The sequence below is a fragment of the Rhinichthys klamathensis genome, unplaced genomic scaffold, assembly GCF_029890125.1.
Source record: "Rhinichthys klamathensis goyatoka isolate OS25496 unplaced genomic scaffold, OSU_Roscu_1.1 h1tg000055l_1, whole genome shotgun sequence".
Lineage (NCBI taxonomy): Eukaryota > Metazoa > Chordata > Actinopteri > Cypriniformes > Leuciscidae > Rhinichthys > Rhinichthys klamathensis.
The window spans coordinates 1472983-1491439 of record NW_026606600.1 but is presented as its reverse complement, the minus strand read 5'-3'; the positions used below and the strand labels follow the sequence as shown (position 1 = coordinate 1491439).

The window sequence follows — 18457 nt, the reverse complement described above, 5'->3', positions numbered from 1 at the left end:
AGTTTGTCTTGCGTCTCATTAGATTACATGGAGAGGGCGGGGTTTATGACCTGCATCCAGCCACCTGGGGGCTATCGAAACTTTTTGGCTTCACTTTTCAGGACTTGTGCGGCACACTTGATTTCAGCATCCCCTTTATTGCAAGGTGCTTCTGACTATCCTGATGTCAGGTTTTTTTTTTTTTTTTTTGAATCCGTTTAAATCAAATGATCTCTCAAGAGCTGTTTATGAATTCAAAGCCGGTTAAGAGTTTCCTGTTAAGCTTTCCTGTCAGTCACATAAAATTGACTGTTGTAATCTTGCTCCACTATGTGCTTCTAAAGGATGAAAACAGATTTGAATGGCCTCTTGTTGAATTCTGTGAAAGTCTTTCTGTCCATTAGTTTTATTTGAGCCTTGGAGTGGTCCTGTGTCTGTCACATTGACCAGAAGAGACTTAAGCATCTCATCCCGGAAAGGGTAAAGAGGTCAAAATGTAATTTACTGCCCAATATGGACCAGCACAATTCATCCATACTAAAACAAAGCCCCTGAGCAACTATAGCACTTATCTCCCACCCTCTCGATGGAAGACTGGCATCACTGCCACCCCCAAACCATCTGGAGGCTGTTCTGCTGCCACACGAACGGTCGTGCTGTTGTGTCTGATTGGCAGACAGGACCAAGAAAGCCTCTCTGGACCTCAACAGCTTTGAGAAAATCACAGCAGATTAACAACAGCCCAAGAGGGGGGAAAAAGAGCACACCCACGTAAAAAAAAAAATCCACCACTTACTCTACAATTATGGCTGTCTTCTGTGGCAAGAGTTGGTGTAAGGAAAAGACCACAGTGTGGGTGAGTAGAGGCTTTCAGGAAAAGAGAAATGGCGCTCTGTGGCGCGGCAGGATTTTGAACAAGGTCCTGAGCCGTAGCTGGGCGCCGTGGACAGACGCCGAATGGCGCCGCCGGTGTGTGTACACTCATAGAGAATAATGTGTTCGAATTTTAAAGACATGGCGCTGCACGACGCGGCGCTGCGCTTCTCGTCCGGTGTGCGACCCCCTTAACTGTGGTAGTTACAGAAATCAGGGGCGTAGAATTTAGTAGGGATGCTAGGGACGTGTCCCTACCAATATCCAGTGACACTGATATATATCCCTAGCAATAATTTCAATCAAAACTTAAAATATTGATGTCCCCGTCCCCACCAATTTCAAAATCAAACCTACACCACTGACAGAAATACTACAGAAATTGAATAAACTAATCATATGTAAAATATCACTGGATAGTCTTCATTGTATAAATTAAATACAAATATATATATATATATATATATTAATTTAATATTAAAGTTAGTGAAGTGAGTGATTTTTCTCTGTCTTTTTTTAATGTCAGACAGCAGGTTTATTAGGCTGGTGTCACTTTAAGACCTCACTGCATAGATCCAATATACTGTTATCGGTTTCTCTCTCAACTGTTTGTTCATTTACCAGGATACTCGCCAAGACGGGCATGTTAACTAATTTTTGTTTGACCGTTTAAGTGCAAAAAGCTGCGAAAAAACACTACTCACAAGCTGTTTGAGAGGCTGATTTATGTGTAAATTGGCCCACTACGTGAAATCTCACGGCCCACAGAGAAGGAAATGAATAGTTGAATAAAGTCGTTATTTTTGTTTTTTTGCGCACAAAAAGTATTCTCGTCGCTTGATAAACTTAAGATTGAGCCACTGTAGTCACTCGGACTATTTTAACGATGTCTTTCAACTTTTTGGCCGGCCAGTTTCGATCTTATGGAGGAGTGATCCAGCTCTCAGATTTAATCAAAAATATCTTAATTTGTGTTCCGAAGATGAACGAAAGTCTTACGGGGTTGGAACAACATCAGGATGAGTAATTACTGACAGAATTTTTGTGTGAACTAACCCTTTAAGTTAAACCAACAATATTTTGTTACAGCGTGTAGCCAAAGGAATGGTAAAGAGAATAGCAGCAAAATGAACATGGAGAAGCCCCTTACATTCAATAAGTCCTTCTGGCAAATTTTCATTACTTTTTTTTCTTCTTCTTCTTCTGTTTTATGTATCAACATAGAGATGCCACTGGCATCTGGATCGCATTTTCACATCTTCATAATCTCCTCGATAACCCCCGGATTCAGAGTGTGCAGCCTCGTTAAAAAACGGTGTAATTGCCAAATAATTATAAATGTCATTATGCACAAATATGCACAAAAGACACCAATTCTGCCTTCTGACTGGTTGCTAGGCAACCTTGTGTTGCAATGCTCCAAACTGCAGCCAATTAGACTTGAAATCTCTCTGACAGTGAGCGGCGAGTTAATTGTCGTGCAATGTAAAGGAAACAGATTTTCCACATTAGGGGACTGCTGAAGTGGGAAGTTCATCAAATCATTATCTGTAGCAGTCTTCCAGACTAACACTCGCAGTTGAACATTTAGGCTACATTAGGCCAAATGGGCGTGATCATGTGTTGTCCCTCAGTGCTTTTTATTGTTTTTCCAATGGGACTTTAATGCCTTTTCATTTATGTTTTTTGCAAAAAGAGAATCATCCAATAAAGTAGCTGGATTTTGCAGACGATGCCACTCTTTAACAGGGATAAATTTGGACCCATCAAGATTTGGAGTCATTTCCGTAAGGCTTATTGTATGGCACCCCAGAGACGTCTGCTAGATCTGCAGAACATAGCAGGTGGATAACACAATGACTGGGTGTTCCTCCTTGTACAGACCTGGTACAGCTTTACTGACAAATAGCTTGAAACAATGTGGGTAGAGATCTCATTATTTTTCAATATGTATGTCTTCTCACTGCCTCCCAGTTTTATAAGCAGTAAACATGCTCGGAGGAACAGAACTGATATACGGTGCCTTCCAGACAGTTGGCAGTAAATCAAAGAGCTAAGTTGTAGTATTTACATGATAAATAAAAGTCGAGGGAGCAGATGTGTTGTTGATACTGAGCTGAAGTTGTTCCACACAGTTGATGTCCAATGTTAATCTGTTCCTGAAGAGTAGGCATGCTTAACACTAGCAGATAAGATTAGGCACCAAACCTAATTAAGTTCAGTGTTTATTAATCAAGCATTTTGTTTTTTTTAAAGGACTGTAACTTTATTTGTCCTTCACTCAATTAGTGGCTGTAGCTAATGGACGAGCCTGTTTAAATGGATCAATGTCCCAGAAGACTCAGTAACCTGCCTGAGCCGGCTCAGATTCTCTTTCTCCCACTATCTCCATCTTCGCTCTTCTCTTTCACTGTCAGCCACCCCGGGGCCAGTTTTATCCACCCACACACTTTTTTTTTTTGGCATTTTGTTTGTGCTCTGGGTGCTTGTTTAAAACTATTATGATTACTTGCATTATGTTGTTGTGTCGTCGCAGGCTAGGCATGTATGTTTATATTCAGTAGCTTGTGCAGAACTGGTGGGAAAGAGAGATTTCACAATGGCACATATACATATACTGTTGTACCTGGTGGTAGATCATTCTAGGGATAGTTCACCCTTAAGTTGATCCAAGCCTGTGTTCTTTTATTTTTCCGTTCGAAAGATAAAATGCTGAATTTTGAAGCTGTTTGTCCACATATGGGCATTTCGACTTTTATTTCTAAAATAACATCACTATTCCTTAATAGCCAATTGGACTTAAAAAGTAAAACAAAAGTTATGGCTGCAATACAATTTTAAAATATATATTATATAAATTAGTGTAATAATAATTTTACTAGTTGACAAATTAGCCAAGTGAAATATTTACCTTCCATAGAAAAGAGGTTATGTATGTTACCTTATTTATGCTCATTTCAACATATTTAAAATGACATCCATCATTTTTGGAGAGATACAATGCAAGACAGACAACAATTTCAACCATAGTGTCAATTTTCTTATTAAGAAGGATATTTAAATAAAACGTTGAACACATGACTGACCATATGACGTGAGAAGCATATTTCCGGGTTCGTAGGCTCACTCGCTCCTCCACCATGAATAAATCTAAACGCTTGAGTTTTATTACTGAGAAGCCTTGCAAATTTATTTTTACAGACGTCCCCATGAGAAACAATTAACGTCTGAATAGAGCTCAAGACACAATGTCATCACATCACTGAAAACACATTTGAAGATGGTCTGAGACAGATTTTGACCTAATATAATGAAGATGTGAATGCAAATGCATTTTTGTTATCCTCCTTACTCAGCTGTATGCAGTGTGTAATGAGGTTACGCCACTGCTATTAATCATGCACGTCAATTTGACTATTTTGCAGTGTGAAAAAAAAACAGACACTGAGCTCATGTAATCTATTCCCCTAAATTAATCAACAATATCTGATTTATGTATCAAATAGGAAACGCTTTATGAATGTTTTTAAAATTCGATAAATCTCAGATATGTTTTAGTAATCACTACCTCTTAAGTGAATTGACCTATGGCTAAGCCACGCCCCCTCCACTCACTCGGACAAACAGTCAACATTCGGTGACAGGCGCTATGGCAGCTGTCAAAGTAGGAGACATTTCACGGGAGGCAATTGATGATTTTTGGAGACAGAAAGATTATATATCACCTCGAAGTCACCAAAAGGGCATTAACTATGCATTGGAGGGTTATATTAATAATTTTATTGTTGAGAAGGTCAATGAAAAGCTTCAGCTCCAAGCAAAAATGTACAGGTCACAGTGGAAACGTGATAAACCGCATCTCGGTGCCATCACCATCTCAGACAACAAGATAGAGGATCAGCATTGTTCATGCACTGCAGTATTTACATGAATCATTCAGCACAACATTGCTAACATTTGTTATCTCGGTTATTTACAGATACGTTAATGAAGCTAAGTGACATGATGTACAACGCAGCTAGAAGCTAACGTTAACGTTTTAAGCTAACGTTACGTTAGAGATGTTAAAGATCACGTTCAAATACGTTGTTGACTTAGAACAGATGTAGACATCCTTGTTTAATTCTTGTTTAATTTATCCACGTTTAGTTGGTGTTGTGGTCTAACGTTACCGCATAACTTAATCCAGAGCAGACACTTATCTCGGTTGAGATGTGGCTTGGGAAAGGGTAAAAAATACACACTGTCGCCCAGCCTCTCGGGATACCTAGTGTCGGAGTTGCATGTACCCCATGCACACCGTTTGACCATTTTAAACTTAAAATGACAAGAAAAAACATAACAACGGATGAAAACTGACTAACTGCAATGCATTTCAATGGACGTGGAAGCAGAGAATGTCCGAGTGTATTGGGTTAGCTATGCGCAGTTGCGCACTGATTGGCTCATCGCGTTTGGGGGCGTGGCTTAGCCATAGGTCAATTGTAAGTGGCATTGTAAGTCACACTGGATTGAAGGTGTAAATGCAGTCTGGCTAAAAAAAAAATAATGCCAGGGGTGCAGGGTGCCATAGTCTGCATAACTTTAAAATGTATATTGTTATTTACTCTCCATATTCAAACATGGAGCATTAACTCATCACACAAGGTTTGACGTCATTGCTTGCCGCAATGACATGGCACACTATTTCGATTTATTTAGAAATGTTAAAATGTGACATTTTATGAACATTTCTCTGCATCCCACACATTTGCTCATCATGTCAAGTCAAGTCAAGTCACCTTTATTTATATAGCGCTTTTTACAATACAGATTGTATCAAAGCGCTTCACAGTGATAACATGAAAACAATAACAAAGTTTGTTTCTAAAAGAAATTGCGTCAACGTCCACCTTAAGTAAGGCAGATCAATAATATTATTGAATATTAAATGTCCCCAACTAAGCAAGCCAAAAGCCAAGGCAACAGTGGCAAGGAACCAAAACTCCATCAGGTGACAGAATGGAGAAAAAAACCTTGGGAGAAACCAGACTCAGTCGGGGGGCCAGTTCTCCTCTGGCCAACGAAGGAACAGTGCATGATTCGGGCAGCATTACAAGTCAGACTGTTTTATTTTGTATTCCAACAAAAACAGACTGATGCTTATACAAAATGCTGTCAGTGGCCTGAGCATCTAAGCTTGTTAGTGCAATAAGTTGGGCTGCTTTTCCCGTTTCTCTCTCTGCCAGCATAATGTGAGCGAAATGGAATAAGGAGTATGTGGTGTTGGCATAATCCCCTGCACTCCACCTATGTTGTTCTCGTAATGGTTTTATAAGATTATAACCCCTCAGAATAGCATCTCTCCATTTTATGCCAGCGCCGCCATGCTCATGAATGAAGTGCTTTGGGGAAGAAAATAAACAGGGTTAGAGAAACATGGCGGATTTGTTGGCTTAGATATTGGCTTATGTAGCATCTATTTATAGGTTTCAATTCTTCCCTTGCCCTGGATTCAATGCCCTGCTTTAACCCTCAGACCCACCAGAAGTTTTTCCCTATAGATTTTCTGACTGCCAGCTAGATGAAGTTTGTTTCCTCTGAGATTAATTCCATTCAATATTCATTTAATTTAGTTCAATTCTCTCAACATACTGGGAAGAAATCCTCAGTCAAGGAACTGCCGTAGAACTATAAAATGTAGGTGACGCATATGTGTCTGTTAACAAGCTGAAACTGGGTGGTTGCATGAAAAACCTTTTGAATCTCTGTTATCTTTTCAGTAACTCACTGAGTTTCATTATATATTTTCCATACAGAGAGTTTATGTCTTCTGAAGTGCATCTCGAGTCGGCAAATGAAACGTCAGGATGGATTCAGATTCAGGATGCATGAAATACCCCAATTTTTCTGTTTTTCTGGGCTAAGGTTTGTGTCTGTGTGTGTGTGTGGTTTTATGTGTGTTCGTGTGTTTATAATGGTACAAAGAGATTGTGATTGTGGCATCGTGCAGAGACGACTCTGATGAAGGACTGACCTTGAGAAAGAGCCAACTTTCTCTCATGTTCTCTGTCTTTTTTATTTCTCATGGCCTGTTTGAAGTGAATAGTGCACCTTACTGATTATAGTGGGACCACGCTGTGCTAATCTCAGAGGATATAGCCTATTGCCTTCCACCAGAAAGAAGGAGTGACATGGTGTCAGCATGACTTTTGAATTCAGGATGAAGTCTTCACAGGAATGTAATTACAGATTTGCCGAACTGCCTCTGTCAGTACATTACAATGGTGCAGGCTGTTTTGGTGTCCGTGTCCTGGCTCAAGGTGTCATTTGCAGAGTCAGAAACGCTTTAAGTCTGCCATGTGAATGTCATTTGGCTGGGGTATCTGTTTCAGTGATGAGTGACTTTTTTTCTGATAATGTCAAAGGCTGTCCTCAGCTCAATTGGAGAAGAGAGGTTAAAGACAGCAGAACCTCTTAGGCCCCATCCACACTACTGCGTTTTAGTTTAGAAACGGATAATTAAAACGAATACGATCTCCGTCCACATCAGCGTTTTAGCTGCGTATTAGAATTGATCTCCGTCCACATTAAAACGAGTGAAAACGTGGATCACGTGACCATTCACCAACACTGGGCATGCGCGTCCCGGTGTAAACACAACTTCATTGATAAAATTATCCCAACATGCTCTGGGTTAACCACAAACCGACGCTCCGTACGGTCAACGCCGCCGCTGCACACGGGAATTGTCACAGATCACTCGAATAATAGCTTGACTCCGGCGCATGTAGGCAGTTATAGCGTTGTAAAATGCAGAATTTACTTGTACAACAGCTGCTAGCAAAGATATACGCCATGACTGATGATGACACCCAATCATAGAGCCGAGCGTGAGCCTCTACTACGTCAACGTTTCTAAAGTCCTCCGTTTTGACCCGTCTACACTAAAACGCCCTCCAGAGATTCAAAACGAAAAACGGGTCGGCAGCGTTTCTAAACTTCTCCGTTTTGGGTCTCCGTTTTTGCCGTTTTAGTGTGGACGGGAGGTGCAAACGTAGCAAAAGGTCTCCGTTTTTAAACGAAAACGCAGTAGTGTGGACGGGGCCTTAGTCTTAGAGCTTTTCCATTGAAAGGACAGTCTGAAGTCCTTTAGCTTTGTTCTTCCAGCTCACTTTACAGTCTTGTCACTCTCAAAACACTCCATTCTGTCATTAGCCAATTTATCAAAGTCTCATTCACCTGTCATCCTCAAGTCGTGATCGTATGATCTCATCGACAGCATTTCGGCCCTTTAGGACAGCCTAGTGTAGCTCGTTGACTCCCTCAAGGGCATGAGAGATGGAGTCATGGATGGTTGGCTGAGTAACAGCTGTACAAATAAGTAGCGTTCCACCTTTTGAACCTCAGGAGAAAGATCTAGAAACAGCCCAGCTGCATCAGCCAAACCACATATAAGATGAGCCCTCTGATGCCTTCAGACTAGGGCTGGGGTAAACGATTATTAATTAAACGATTAGTCTGTCGATTATTTTATCGATTAGTCGACTAATCTAACGACTAATTGAACGATTCTTTTTTGTAACATGGAAATTGCAGGAGTGCACATTCAATGCACAACAATTTTGATCTGGTTCTTACAGAGTATCTACACTGTAAAATGTTTGGTAGGCTACTCAAATGAGCCCTATCACACTTGGATGTGGTGCTCATTTTAATGTTTTCAGTGCTCATAAAAAACATCCGGACTGATTTTTCGGTTTTGTTGACGGGGGTGGGGTTTACATGCGCTTCATAAGGCACACACGCACATTTGCACACACACGCGCAAGGTCTCTCGCTCTCTCCCTCGCTGCGCGCGCTACACGGTTTGGAGCTCGCGAGCTCTAGATTCCGGGAGATTTTAACTAATTTGCGGGCATCAGGGAGCCGCTATCACTATGCGGGAGACTTGGGATGTCAACTCCATTTGACAAAGAGCGCAAATAACGACACCTTTACGTTTGGGACTAAATTTGAAGTATTCCCATACCTTCGATGATTTAGTGCGAGCTGGGGTTTTTTAGGACTTTTTCTTTTGTTGGGACTTTTGCATGGCTTCTGTGAAGAGGTTGCTGTTTCGTCCTCGATTCTGCAATGTTTCGGTCTCCCACGTGTGTGTGGCGAGCTGTACCGCCGGGAACGGTGCAAAAAAATAAATACATAAAGAAGCGTCGACAAAAAAATATGACGTCGACGAATTTTTGACGTCGAAGCGTCGACGTCATCGACGCGCCGCTACAGGCCTACTTCAGACAGTGGGCAGACTGGAGGTTTTGTTAGCTTGGTGGCATGATTTGTTTTGTTGAATGTTTGAAGTTGCAGCTGTATCTAAATTTAAAGGGGTCATTTCATGAGGCATCTCTTTTTCCATTAATCTTTCACAATGAAAGAGATCATTGTTCTGTGAAAACATCCTGTATCTTTCAGAAGTCAAAACTTCCAGCCCATAATGTGCTCAGGCTTCTCGTTCTTACTTCTTTTGGCATGTGCTAAGACATAGGGAGAGAAAGCAATGGTTTCACTAGCTCTGACGGCATGGTGCCTCAGAGGCGGAGGAAGTTGCTCACGGCAGGCGAGCCGATGATAATGGAGATCATTTGGTGTGCAGCATGTCAGCATTGTTTGGAACTAACGAGAGCTCAGAAGTTGTGAATGCATCGTAATTAACTACCAATCAGCACCTTTGCTTCCGCTCTTTTGTCATTCAGAGCTGATGTGCTTTTGTCTCATGAAAACCTGTTTTTTTAGCCTCCATATTGAACATGGGCTATGTTCGTAATGGCATACCTCCTGTGCATAAAATACTTATTAAATAGCTTACTGTATACTACCTATGTTAAAAATAGTAAGTGAAGCAGTACCCTGAAATCTTGAATATTAGGTCAAAATATTTGTATGTATTTGTGAATATATATCTATATTTGAGATCACCATTCCTCCGTGCAGATAAAAGTATTTCATGTTTATATTTAAGGCCATATGCTTTCAGTGATGCAGAGGGAATCCACTCCAGTCATGAAAATGGAATTTACAGTATAACGCAGATGTCACGTAAAACACGCAAATTGATGGATAGATAAATAAATTGAAATTAGAGCTGTACAATAAATCAAATCACTACATGGTCTAGTGTCTGTGAATATAAAACAGTGCAAAAAGATTGCTATATATATATATATATATAATCTGCTTGTTTTGCGTGTCTCTGTGTGAGCAGCGCCGTTTCGTCTACTACATACTCAAGTACGCGTGACGCTCATGGTGTTTTCAGCGTCTGCTGCCTTACAATATGAAAACAATATGAACATCTCCAGAGCTGCTCTGGGAGAACACTTAATGAGCATTTCGGCACTTTATTTGAGAAAAACATTTTCAAATACTCTCGGAAACTCAAAGGTCTAAGCAACCTGTCAAAATAAATGTTCGGTTCAACTTGAAGAAATTATAACATAAATATAATAGTATTGTAGGCTACAATAGAATGCAATTTTCAAAATAATAATAATAAAAGGATAAAATTTTCATTTGATTTACATTTTAAAACATTAATTAAATTGTTTTATTTAAGTTTTATGCATTCATTTGATTACCAGCATTTTTTATATTTGTATTAAATCATAAAATACAGAATCCAGAGAAATTAATACAGACAAACCAGAATTTCTGGGAAAAAAATACATTTCATAGGACTCTATTATTCTTAATTTTAATAAATGATCAATGATAAAATAAGTTGTTAATCTAATCTATAATCAATTATTAAATGTAATAGATTAGACATGTTTTTGATAATTGAAATTTGAATAAACAAAACAAACAAATGCTTTTAAGTTTAAAGCATTTGTCCAACCAAAAAAAAGCCTGTTTTCATAAATGTAACAGTCATTTTAAAGGCACACTATGCAGGAATTCCGTTCTTCTCAAACAGTGACCCCTAGAGTCGCTGTTGAGTACTTGTATTTAACGTTACCGTCGTAAATACCACTCACGCAGAGCGTCTCTGCACTCATGGCCTGATACCCCTTTGAAGCTGTTATATTAAGGTACAAATATTGCATAGTGTGCCTTTAATCACTGGATAGGTTTTTTTTTGTTTATTGAAAGTGTTTTTTATTTCAGCTGAATTTCAGAGAAGATAAGGCAACGTTTTTTAGCACAATTCACTTCCAGCCAGCCGTAATGCAGGGGGGGAAAAAATCCGAATGCTCCACGTGATCTTCGGTCTTCCGATCTTTTACCATCGTGTCAATTCTCAATTGATTTTGATTAATATGAGCGAGGGAGCGAGAGAGAGCAAGACAGTTTGAAGACGGTGAGAGTGTGCCACCATTCAACCCGAAAAACGTCATATAACCATTCCAATAACTCCGAAGCTGTTCAGTTAAGCTAAAAAAACTGCATAGTTCCCCTTTCACTGAAGATAATAATAATAATAATTGATTGTTGTTTAATACTGTATACTTTGAAACTGTGATATTTTCTGAGACTGTTACCATGAAAATCTCAAGTCAGAAATTCGTTGTCAACGCTGCCCCGCTTTAACTTGTCAATGCTGGCAAATGACCATGGTGTAAGCAGAATAAAGCTCAGCTAGCTGTGCGTTAAACGATTTTAATGCACGACGTGGAGGCAAAGAACCGCCCGACGGCCGACGCAAAACGCTTCCGGGTAGTGCATTCAAATGTGATGCATATTTGTCTGAGTGAGATTTATGTAATGGTACAGATAAACTAATTGTGTAAATAACCATGTGTACATATTTGTCATCAAAAATTCCAATTGATTAAACCAGTCTCATACATTTTAACAGGCAAAATTGAACCTTGCTTGTTCCACAGTTAACCATTTCTAAATCATGTTCATACCTTTAACTGATTTTTTTAGATTTTTATTTTATTTTATTTTTACAATCAACAGATTTATAATAAATGCATTTTGAAAATATAATTATTAAATAATAGGGTGCATTCAAATATACTGAGTATACGCATGATGTAGAGACTGATATTGATCCTGACAACAATTTTTTTTTCCACTATAAATAACAACTGTAATTATTATACAAATGATCAATACAGCAATAATTGCATTACTAAGCGTAAATTGTCTATTATACATTTCAATAGCAGAAGTTTGTACACAAATTTCAATGCAGTAAGTGAATATTTACAAAACTTTATTTATCCCTTCAGTGTTATAGCCATATCGGAAACCTGGTTCAATCAAGAGAAAGGAATTGACTTTGAGATGGATGATTATGAATTGCATTACATAAATAGACAAAATAAAACAGGAGGTGGGGGCGCGCTATATGTGCATAAGACTATAAAATATTCGGTTCTAAATAATATGTCATTTGTACTTGATAATGTAATGGAATGTATAACAATAGAAATCAATAATGGAATGAAAAAAACAAACATTATTATAAGTTGTGTTTATAGATCACCTGGGTCAAATGTTGATACTTTTAATGGAGAGATGGAGAATCTGTTTTCAGCAGTTAACAATAAATCCTTATTCATCTGTGGGGATTTCAACATTGACCTCTTAAATCCAAACAAACACAAACTGACCAATGAATTCATTGAAAAAATTTACTCCATGTCCTTATTTCCAACAATAACAAAACCCAGTAGAATCACATCTCACAGTGCAACCTTAATTGATAACATTTTTCCAAATAACTTAATTAATGGCTTGCTTATTTGTGATATTACGGACCACTTGCCTGTTTTTGCCATATATGACTGTAATGTTTCTAAAACTAAAGAAATCTGTAATATAAGCTGTAAAAGACTACAAACTCAAGATGCATTTAATGCACTTAAAGGAGAACTCCGGCACAAAATGAACCTTTGGTCTAATTACACATTGTTACCTAGTCAACCGTTATCTGAGATTTGTTTTCATGATTATCGAATGTAAATAGTCTTATCTCTAAAAACAGTTTAGCCTATAAAGCTAGTATATTGGGCATAGATCAATGACAAATAAAAATCGCTTGTTAATACCACTAACAAGGCTGAAAATAGCCCCACACTAACACGGTAGCATAATGAGGGTCCCTACCTTCAAACCGAAGCATTGAGAACTTTGTAAGTGTACAGACAGTTTAATAAGAAGATATTTTAAACATACAGTCAACTTCGCGTATACAGGCAGGAGCCATCTTTGAAATACAGTCTTTACCAGTTGATCTACGAACGCCGATCCAAGTGCGCTGGTGAGATGTGAACGAGCTATAAGTTGTGATAAGGTGAGCGCGAACAGCAGGCTTGGATCGGCGTTCGTAGATTTAAAATTTATTTTCAGCCTTGTTAGTGGTATTAACAAGCGATTTTTATTTGTCATTATGCCCAATATACTAGCGTTATACTAGCTTTATAGGCTAAACTGTTTTTAGAGATAAAACTATTTACATTCGATAATCATGAAAACAAATCTCAGATAACGGTTGACTAGGTAACAATGTGTAATTAGACCAAAGGTTCATTTTGCGCCGGAGTTCTCCTTTAATGATGACCTGAGAGTGCAAGACTGGAACTCTGTTTGTGGAGATATAGACACGGACAGAGCCTACAATAACTTTATATGATAAGCACTGCCCCGTTTCAGTTCACAGTAAACAGAATAAATATTCTAAATGTCCCTGGATGACTAAAGGCCTACAAAATGCATGTAAAAAGAAAAATAATCTATATAAATTATTCATTAAATCGAAAACAAGAGAAGCTGAGAATAGATATAAGTTGTACAAAAATAAGTTAACTGATGTAACAAGATTAGCTAAGAAATCATATTATAAGAAATTATTTACAATAAAACCAATATAAAAAGAACATGGGATGTATTAAATAGTATTCTTAAAAAAGGATGCAAAAAAACGACTTACGCTGATTATTTTGTTGACTCAAACTGTGAATATCGCAACATGAATAGGGTAGTTAACAGCTTTAATAATTTTTTTGTAAATGTTGGCCCTGATTTGGCAGCAAAAATCCCAGACGAACAAATAAAGCACTATATTGAAAAAATGGATAAAAATGTAAACACTATTTTTCTTTCAGCAGTTGGTGAGAAAGAAGTTAACCCCTTAACTGTCACCCCCCTTTTTGAGAATGGGGGTTAAAATGCACTATTCAGACTTAAATGGTTGTAATTCAAGAATGCTTTGGAATATATACCCAAGTTTGGTCTTGTTTTAAAGAAAACACTCAGCAGATTATTGCTGAAGTGAGAACACTTCAAAAAATTAAAGTATAAAAAAGTTATGGAAGTTTAAATTTACAGTAAATCAAATATACTGTACTATATATTTTTTATTTTATATAATATATATTTTACAAAATATTTTTTAGTCTAAAATTACTATAAAATCAAAGCCATAAATCTAACCAAGTTATGTTCCAAATTTGAAGTTGATATCACAAAAATTGAAGTTCCCATGAGATTTTGTTTAGGCGTAGTACCAAAAATAGCCACCGGGTGCCATTGATTTCCATTGAATTTAGTTGTATACATTCTGCCTTAACAAATTAATACATTTCTGTCCAAATATCAATTCTGTCACAAAATTTGGAACCTTGAGACACATACCTTTCTGACAATATGTGTTTTGTCAAGATTAGAAAAGGTTTTGATCATAAATTATGAAATGTAATGATGCCTAAAAGGGGAGGAGCCTGATAAAATAATTTAGAGTACCGTTTCTATGGTAACGCAACGTTCAATTATAAAACGGTTTTCACAGGATGAATTCTGAGTTTATAAGCTTTCAAATGATACCTAATTTATGATAACTGTGATATAATAAAAAAGGCGATAAAAAAGAAAATATTATATTTTAGAGGATAATATATATATATATTATAATTTTTAGAGGATAATATTATATTATCATTTTTTATTGAAAAATACTAGATTATATGTTTTATTATGAACTTTTAGCATAAAAACAGAAGTTTCAATCATTAAAAGTGGGTGCATCGACTTTTTGTGACAAAGGTCAGACCTCCTATTATGATGCAGATTTTTTGAGGTGCACTCTTGTCTTAAATTCATCAATTACTCTTCCTACATAATTTGTAACACAAAACAGGGGTAGAATATCCATTTAGAAGTCTTTGACCTTTCCAACAATATATAATTTGTCATAATTAGATTAGGATTTAATAGAAATATAGTGAAGTAAAGTTAGGCGTCCCGGTAGCGGGACGGTGACAGTTAAGGGGTTAAATAACTAATGGATATTGTCCAAAAGTCCAAAAATAATTATTCTATGGACTGTCATTCCATCAATATGGCACTATTAAAAAAAGTTATTAATAATATTACAACACCTTTAACGCACATCTGTAATCTGTCATTTTTAAATGGCTGTGTTCCCCAGAAAATGAAAATAGCTAAAGTTATTCCTCTATTTAAAAATGGTAATAAACATAACTTTACCAATTATAGACCAATTTCATTGCTTCCTCAATTCTCAAAAATCCTAGAAAAAATATTTAGTACTCGATTAGAAAAATTTGTGGAAAAATATAATTTGATTAATGAAAGTCAATATGGTTTCAGAAATAAAAGATCTACATCCATGGCTTTAATTGATGCAATAGAAGAATTATCAAACGCACTGGACAATAAAAAATTTACCATTGGAATATTTATTGATTTGAAAAAAGCTTTTGACACTATCAATCACGCAATACTACTCAAGAAACTAGAAAGGTATGGGATACGAGGGGTGGCTGGAAAATGGGTAAAAAGCCATTTAAGTGACAGAATGCAATATGTGCAGATGGGTGAGTTCTCATCGAACTGTAGTATCATTTCTTGCGGTGTCCCCCAGGGGTCAATATTGGGCCCTAAATTATTCAACTTGTACATCAATGATATATTTAATGTTTCAAAATTACTTAAGTGTGTTTTGTTCGCAGATGACACCAACATTTTGTACTGTGATGACAATTATGATAAGGTTATTAATGTTGTAAATACTGAACTAAGGGATATTAAAAAATGGATGGATAGCAATAAATTATCTTTAAACTTTAATAAAACTAAAGCCATATTATTTGGCTATCATATAAAAAATAGGGAAAAGATGATTGAGATAGATGGGATACAAATCGAAAATGTCTCTGAAATAAAAAATTTAGGAGTTACAATAGATAATAAATTAACTTGGAAAACTCACATCAGACACATAAAAACCAAAGTCTCCAAAAGTCTTGCAATAATAAATAAAGCTAAACATGTCCTTGATTACAATACACTACGTACCCTATATTGTTCCCTGATTCTACCGTACTTAACTTACTGTGTTGAAGTATGGGGGAATAATTATAATAACTCCTTACAGTCTTTACTTATCTTACAAAAAAAGGGCTATACGTACAATACACAAGGCTGAATATCTTGAACATACAAATCCACTTTTTCTCAAATCAAAGTTATTAAAAATACAGGACCTTGCCAAACTTAACACGGCACAACAATTATTTAAAGCATTTCACAACCTATTACCTGCTAATATACAAAAGTTATTCACACAGTGTGAGCAGTTGTATAGTTTGAGGAGCTATGGGAATTTTTCTATATATGGTTAAAACCACCAGGAGGAGTTTCTGTGTGTCTGTATGCGGGGTTAAATTATGGAATAGTTTGGGGCTTGAACTTAAACAATGTCAATGTATTCACCAGTTTAAAGAACTCTATAAACAGAAGGTCTTGTCCCAGTACAAGGAGGGTGGGGTTTAAATCGTTGTAGGCTGTGTTATCTTTCGTGTAGGTATTCTGAGTACCATTGCTGGTATCAGTAACAAATGTATTCATAGGCTATGTAGGTATTCGGATTACCATTGTTGGTAATATTATAATTATTTACCTGCGGTAATATGGTGTGTATTTAAGATATGCTGTGTTTTGTTTTGTTTTGTTTTTTCATGTATTCATAGGCTGTGTAGGTATTCGGATTACCATTGTTGGTAATATTATAATTATTTACCTGCGGTAATATGGTGTGTATTTAAGATATGCTGTGTTTTGTTTTGTTTTGTTTTTTCATGTATTCATAGGCTGTGTAGGTATTCGGATTACCATTGTTGGTATTACTACAACTATTTACCTGCTGTAATATATAGTGTGTATTTAAGAGATGTGGTGTTTTTTGTTTTGTTTTTTCTTTTCATACATATATAAATTAAATTGTAATTGTGAGGAATGATAATGTCAACAATTAAGGAAGTAGCTACCTTTGTTTTTCTTTCTTGTTTTTCCCTTAACTGTAACAGTCCGGGGTGGGTCTAAATAAGTCTGACTTCTTCCCACTCCGTTTCGAGCAATTGACTGATTTATGTTGTCAAAAATCAAATGTTTCTTATTGCCTTTGTTATATGTCACTATATTGCTCGAAATAAAATAAATTCATTCATTCAAATAAAATAATTTAGGTAGCACTTTTTGGCAAATGTATTAGGTTATTTGAGTGTTCTCTGCTACAGAATCTGCATTTACAGACAATTTGCAGCAGTAAATATGCTATACAGTGTAGTAATAGTAGTGTGCTATTCCCAACATAGCCATGCTGTCCTTGCATCTTACAGTAATGTGGATGTGGAGTAAAGGTATGCGTGTATTGTGTTTTTGAATATACACTCTTGTGAAATACCATAAGTGTTTCTGGAGATCTCTTTCTATCTCTCAAGGTGACTGTCAGCAGCTCTGGCTTTCATAGAAATAGATTTTTGTATACATTTGACTTTTGTGTAGTCCTATATATAAAAACGCACTCGTTAGCTTCCTATTTACCTAAAGCACTTTAACTGCATGTTATTAAAACTGTTATTTAGTTTGATATTATTTTGATTATCTTAGACTTTTAATGTGACAAAAATAGGAAAGAGGGTTGTGGTGAAGTGTAAGGAAGAGAGTAAAGCGATCTGCTGCAGAAATTATAAATATATGCCTATATCATAAATGCATTTCCTTCACACAAATATCTGAACCCAGAGCGTACCGTTTTTTTTTAATAAGAAATTTAATTAAATGTAATTAAATTGTATGTAATTATTAGGGCTGGTCCGAATACCATTTTTTGAGCTTCGAAGCTTCGGTAGTAATGAACATCGAATATTCGAAGCTTCGGAATCTCTATATGTCTGTCTGTCCGTTTGCATTTTGATTATTTCGAGAACCGTTCATCCAAACGACTTCACAGGGAGTGCAGTGTCGTATTTGGTGCAATATAGATAGACAGGCGAGACACGACACGTTCAGAATGAATAAACTTTTAATAAACTACAGAACAGCGCGAGCGGGAAGCGGCGCGCCTCACGCGAGCAGGGCTTATATGCTCCGAGAACGGACACTGCACTAGTGATATAAAACACACACAGGTCTGTTAACTAGGCCTGTAGCGGCGCGTCGATGACGTCGACGCTAAAAATTCGTCGACGTCATATTTTTTTGTCGACGCTTCTTTATTTTTTTATTTTTTTGCACCGTTCCCGGCGGTACAGCTCGCCACACACACGTGGGAGACCGAAACATTGCAGAATCGAGGACGAAACAGCAACCTCTTCAC

General features: G+C 37.0%; 1 protein-coding gene and 1 long non-coding RNA gene across 2 annotated transcripts in view; one reads left to right on the top strand and one right to left on the bottom strand.

The window, feature by feature from the left end:
• itfg1 (integrin alpha FG-GAP repeat containing 1) overlaps nt 1-18457 on the top strand; it is a 167480-nt gene that overhangs the window by 6199 nt on the left and 142824 nt on the right. The gene's annotated exons all lie outside the window — the stretch shown is intronic.
• Nucleotides 12032-13468, bottom strand: LOC130083419 (uncharacterized). The gene is made up of 2 exons (XR_008806830.1): nt 13400-13468; nt 12032-12711 (listed from the first exon to the last, which is right to left on the bottom strand). It is a non-coding gene; the product is annotated as an uncharacterized LOC130083419 (long non-coding RNA).